A 5,813-nucleotide genomic window follows, 5' to 3' on the forward strand; every position below is an offset into this window, starting at 1 on the left:
CCCTAAAATATTAATAAGTAAACGGAACCTAACTTGATGCCTCTGATATTTGAAAACTGTGTTTGCGTGCAAAATATTAGCTACTAAGAGCGGGACAGCTATGAATAACAATACAGATATTTGTTTTATATCTGAGTGTTACTGATGTAACAGCTACACAGTATAACTAAACCGATCCAGAATTGTTCTTATTCACTTTTAACTTACAAAATTTTTTACATAAAATCTTACGAAAAAAAATTGTAATGTGGTCAAATAATTAAATTGTTTCATAAATATTAATAATAACAAAATAGGAATAAATATTTAAAAGCACTAAATAATCGTTTCACACTTTTCATATCTATTTAGAATAGTGCTTAGAATAATTCAGATATTCAGAGCCAATGAGTAGCCGATTGCTTTTTGATGATCCCAAAATAACTTTCTCATGTCAATACGCTTAAAGTTCAAAACATCCATATCAACAATAAAAATAGATAAAATAGAATATATAATATTTAATTTCTCCATCCTCCTCTTTGACAAATCAGCGGCATGAGTCTTTTTGACTCGAATGGAGAAAATTTGATACCAATTTTGATAAGTATAAGTATCCACTATAAGTAGATGCTTTGCATCTTATTTTATAGTATGAAATAAGTGATTGAAGTGCCTTGATGTTTAGATTACGACTATAATTATACAGTTGTTGTTATTTTTTAAATGTTTATTTTTCAATAAAAAAGACAAAAACTGTATATTTTTTAAACAAAACGTCTTCAGCTTGCGAATCGCAATTGTTTTAGTGGAAACACTTAGTCAGTTGTTAAAGCGATATCGATATGAAACTGTCGTTTGTAAGTGGTACCCTTTACTTAGTTAAATCATTGCAAAATATCTGAAAGCAAAAATAGAGTCATGTAGCGGGCACAAATCGAATGTTTTAACAACAGTGAAGTTGTTCCTAACAAGAAGAGTATAGTTTTAGAGGTTGGACACTATGTTGAATTTTTTGCTTGTATTATTTTAACGAACTGTTTAATGATTTAATTACACTTCGAGTCGGAACCTAAGAAAAATAACATACCAAAATTTCCGAATTTTTGAATGGTACCACCAGACAGACTACATCATATACAAAAATTGTGCAGACGATATTGGAATCTGCAATACGCTGTTTCGACATTCATTCAGACGGACGGCGAAGAAACAGGCAGACGGACTCTATAAGTAGGGCAAGCAAGTTATTTCATATCGTTTTCAGCTTTTATTTTTTCAGCATAATTATCTTTTTTATCTTTGGCAGTGCAGTTAGCTTAGTCTTATTATTCCATTGCAGACTACCCCAAACATTAAATCGATAAATAACGACATCTCCCAACACTAAATCATCTGCATTCAGCAAGGCTAAAAGGTAAACAAAGGCTTAAACATAAATAAAGGCAAGGCGGCCATTTGGTCGTATTTGTGTTCGCTTGTCATCCATTTTCTTGCTTTTAGTCTCGATCGCCAACTGCGAAGTTGAAACGTTTTAACCGGAAAATAACTCCCTACTCGAATATGTTTCATGCATATTCTATTTTTCCCATTATTCTGTATCATTTTCGTTCATTCTAAGTATAATTGTGAGCTCTGAAAGTGTACCGTTATTTTGCTTTGCTTTTTTCTTTGAAGTGCGACAAAAATGCATACAGCCGATTAGCACATTTTCGCTTTCATGTGACTTTTTTCGTGTAAGCTGCCGTGATTGGGTTTATTATTTATTTATTGGGACTAATTATCAATAAAATAAAGTAGTAATGGGCAAAGGAAAACCGTTGGACAAGTCTGAAATCTGCAAAATAAAGGCTTACAGGGAGTGCGGGCTGTCTATTCTTCAAATATTAAAAAATAATAATAATAAATAATAATAATAAAGCGCAGTCGTAAAGTTATTACCGCATACTTAAGCAATGAGGATACATATGGGAAAAACATTAAATGTCGGCCATCATCAGTAATAACACCATCTGACAGGCGAATCACACTACGACACGCATCTAATTCCCACGACTCAGGAAAAAACTGGTGTTAGAGCGTGCGTTCGGACTGTGCAAGGAGTTATTTTGAATGCTGAACATATAAAGCATTTAAAATTAAAAAAAAAAATCACCTCTAAACCAACTTAGAAAGATGCAACGACTCAATTTCTGTCGATCAAATATGACCTGGACTAAGGAGTGGGAGCATGTAGTCTTTTCAGATAAAAAAAAGGGTCCTGACGGACCTGATCTCAGAAAGGAAGAGCAGGTGGTGTCTATAGGGGGGTAGCTATAACATACCTTGGCACTATAGAACTGCAGTTTCTTACCAGCCGTATAAATGCCATTGCGTACAAAGGTGTACTGAAAACGGCTTTCCCAGCAATCAAGGATATTTTTGGACCCTTGAAATGGAAGTTCCAGCAGGACAACGCACTTATCCACACAGCCAGGATTTTAAAGTCCTGGATTGATGGTCAAAACGTGGAATTACTGACTTGGCCGCCATACTCTCCCGACCTAAACATTATAGAAAATGTTTGGGGATGGCTGGCACGAAAGGTGTACGAGTCCGGCAGGCAGTATTCAACTCATTAAAGGAATAAAAAGGTCCTGGGAGGCTGTTTCAATCAATTATAAAAAAAATTATATGACTCCTTACCTCAGCGGATGTACGAAGTCATACTTAAGCTTGGAGGCTCAACACATTATTAATTTGTTTTCAAAAAACTAAAAAACAATTTGAATAAAGTTTGAACCCCTTTTATTTTGTTATTTTAAGTTTTCAAGTAACTGGGCTAATCGGCTGTCGCAAAAATAATAGTGAATTTTGAATGTTATGTTTGCTTACATTAATTTAAAATTTTATTTTCGTGTGAAATTATATATTCTTTTAAGGGAAAAAAAATTATTTGATAAGCTTTTTTAGTTTTCCTGATATTAAGTTTCTAAGACAAGCAGCAAAGGGAGTGCTAATCGCAAGGAGTCTACCCTCACTCGAGAAGGATAAAATATATTTAAAATGTCCACCCGACCATTTCCCATTGAAGAGTGCCCAATAAATAGTATAAGTTTATATCACAACTTTTGTTATTGAAGGTGCGATAGTCTTTTACAATTTGTCGATACGACATCGATACAATTTGACAAGAAACAAGGGAGAACGCTATAATCAAAAAAATCGACTACAGCGTTCTCTTTTGTTAATTTAGGGTTCTCACCCATCACATGCAAAGCCTACTAGACTTAGGGTACAGTACGACCTGGCATGTGCATACTTCAGGCAATTTAAGTATTGCACTTACCCGTCCCGCTAGTGCGGCCCTTCTAGTGTAATTTGAAAGTGTGCCACATATTGCTCTCTCGCACTTAACCATTTAGGAAAAGAAGATTCAGAAAGCATTGGCCGAGAATTGCAGTTATAAAAACCCAGATCAGCTCTCTGAGTGAATTATCACCAAATGGAACATGATGTAAAGTCAGCATTATCGCGTATGCCAAGTGGGCTTGCTGACCGAAATATTATAGCTTTATATTATATGCCTCGGCTTGCCGGTGGCTTTATATTTAGTTTTGAATGAATTGATCAATAAGTCGCATAAATAAATATATTATTTCGGCAATTGTCGTAACTATCTATATTTTATTGTTGTCTAGTCCAAGACTGGAAACAGGAGCTCACTTAAATCATCAGTTCCATCCACGCAAAGCCACACCAGGATCAAGGACTGCTGCACGGGACTGAATTACATTAATTGGCGCGCAGATGATTAGAATCTACAATAAAAGATTTTAACATGTATCTGAAGTGTTTAATAGTACACGAAATTAATTTAAAAAAAAATATTTTAATTTTTCAAAGGTAATTGTGAATAATAATCCTTTGATTATGCACTAAGTCAATTCACTTGATTCTTACAAATTTTAGCCCTGTGACGCTTATAACTAATCGGCCTAATATAACCGTTTGTGAGTTTGGAATTAGTTCTAGAACCAGCACAAAAAAATCGTGTGAAAAAGATAGTATGGCGTTAGGCATCTTGTTAGTCTAATGTCTTTGCCGCAACTCTTCAGCGTTGAGGAGAGCCCACCGCTCGAAGGTGTAGGAGTAGTCGAATCAGTACTTAAATCTAAGTGAAGAACGCAAAAATTCAATGTCATGTAGACAGGGCTACAAAAATGAATGTCACGTATCGCAAATGGGCAGAGATTAGGAAGGGAATTTCTGCGGGTAGATTTCCCATAATTTGAGTCATTCGTCGAGCCTTGCTTTTAAAGCTGCGCACACATTACACGAACTGTCTGACTGCAGAGTTTCTGAGCATTTACGTTGTCGTACGATGCTCATAAGTGCTCGAGGGACGATACAAAAGCTGAATGGTGCAGTTGTCGGACTAGCTGTGCACAAATTGAGAGCGTTTTGTCATCAGCAAGGATAGTTGGCATCGTATGATATAGGAGCGTTAGCTAGTCGCCTCCAGCTCACAACAACGAAAAGTTGCACAAGCTTCCCGTGTCCGCATGAATGAATGGGTTTCAACTCTGGAGACTTGGGCCAACCTTGGAGCCCATGCGAACTCTTTCAATTTCTCTTTGATACTCGTGCTTTTTACTATTTCGATAATGTTATGAAAACTTAATTATATTCAGTCGATGACAGAGTTTCATAGAAAACTATACTCTGGTTATTGGATTTTCTTATAAAGAGGAAAATATAAGCAAACACTCTAAGCAGTTTGCGGTGTGACGAGAATCCCTCGATGACCGCAGTCTTCCTTGCTCCCTGCGTCAGCAACGGGATGTAACTGTACCGGTGACATCGGGTCGGTATGCACGAACCGAGGAATATATATCCAGTTGAGACATAATGCTTTTTAGCATATTCAAAACTGTTTCCAAATGTATTAGAATTGACTCATCCCAATCTAACTTTTGAAGCCAAAGTTCCTGCAATAGGATCTTTCCTTTGATCAGAATGGGACCGATAGGGGTCAAACCGAGGGGGTCAAACAGCTTCGATGTCACTGATACATACTATCGTATGTTCCGTTTTTGACAGAACTATTAATTATGAACGTGAAGGCATATTCGCTAGGCAACCCCGACATTCCTAACGCTCATCAGAGCGATCAGAGATCGGTATCGACTTAAAAGTGCTCTCAGATGCAGTGAGCTCCGGTAAGTTTGAAACCCCCTTTATCAATTAAAAACCTGCTTTTTGAAGAACTTGCGACACTTCAGATTGATTGTCTTTAACTCCTTTACGCATACAGCACTTACATCGACGTAAAAATCGGATACAATTACGTCGGCAGCTCTAGGTAATGAAAATCTCAACCTTTTTGAACACCGAATAGAGAGCTGAGCTGTTCTCAGGCATTGTGTATCTATGTGGAAGAATGTGGTGAGCATTTTGAAACAGTATGGCCTTTTCGCAGACAATACATAAGAAGGCAGAATAAACAAACTCGAACCTATGCAATACATTCCAAGCGCTCTAACAGTTATTCAGTAAATGATCTGCTGCATTGCAAAAACTACAAGTTTGCTGAGGCTTGCTGTTAGAGGAGGAACACGAAATTGAGCTACGATTATGTGGCTTGCTCGAAAAAATTTGTCAATCAAACAATTTTTGATCATAATGATTTGAAATCTGTATTTATTGAACACCTCACAGAGGCCCCTATTGAAAGCATGTTAAACGGGTCTAGAAAGATAATCCTCCAGTTTATTATGATTTATATCATTCGCATATTAATAATAATTTACATACCATTACATTAATATTGAAAAAGGCTACCCCTTTTCCGG

The 5,813-nt window shown here is 36.5% G+C and overlaps 1 long non-coding RNA gene across 2 annotated transcripts; it reads left to right on the forward strand.

Moving 5' to 3' along the window:
• The first annotated feature begins 1,319 nt into the window (after positions 1-1,319).
• On the forward strand, positions 1,320-3,804 carry LOC113564610. Of its 2 annotated transcripts, none has more exons than XR_003408130.1 (2): positions 1,320-1,396; positions 3,660-3,804. It is a non-coding gene; the product is annotated as an uncharacterized LOC113564610 (long non-coding RNA). The 2 variants fall into 2 exon arrangements; XR_003408129.1 differs by lacking the exon at positions 3,660-3,804 and adding an exon at positions 1,483-1,916 and having other exon boundaries at positions 1,359-1,396.
• Positions 3,805-5,813: the final 2,009 nt, after the last annotated feature.

Source organism: Drosophila erecta, unplaced genomic scaffold, assembly GCF_003286155.1.
Source record: "Drosophila erecta strain 14021-0224.00,06,07 unplaced genomic scaffold, DereRS2 tig00000246-arrow-arrow-pilon, whole genome shotgun sequence".
Taxonomy (NCBI): domain Eukaryota; kingdom Metazoa; phylum Arthropoda; class Insecta; order Diptera; family Drosophilidae; genus Drosophila; species Drosophila erecta.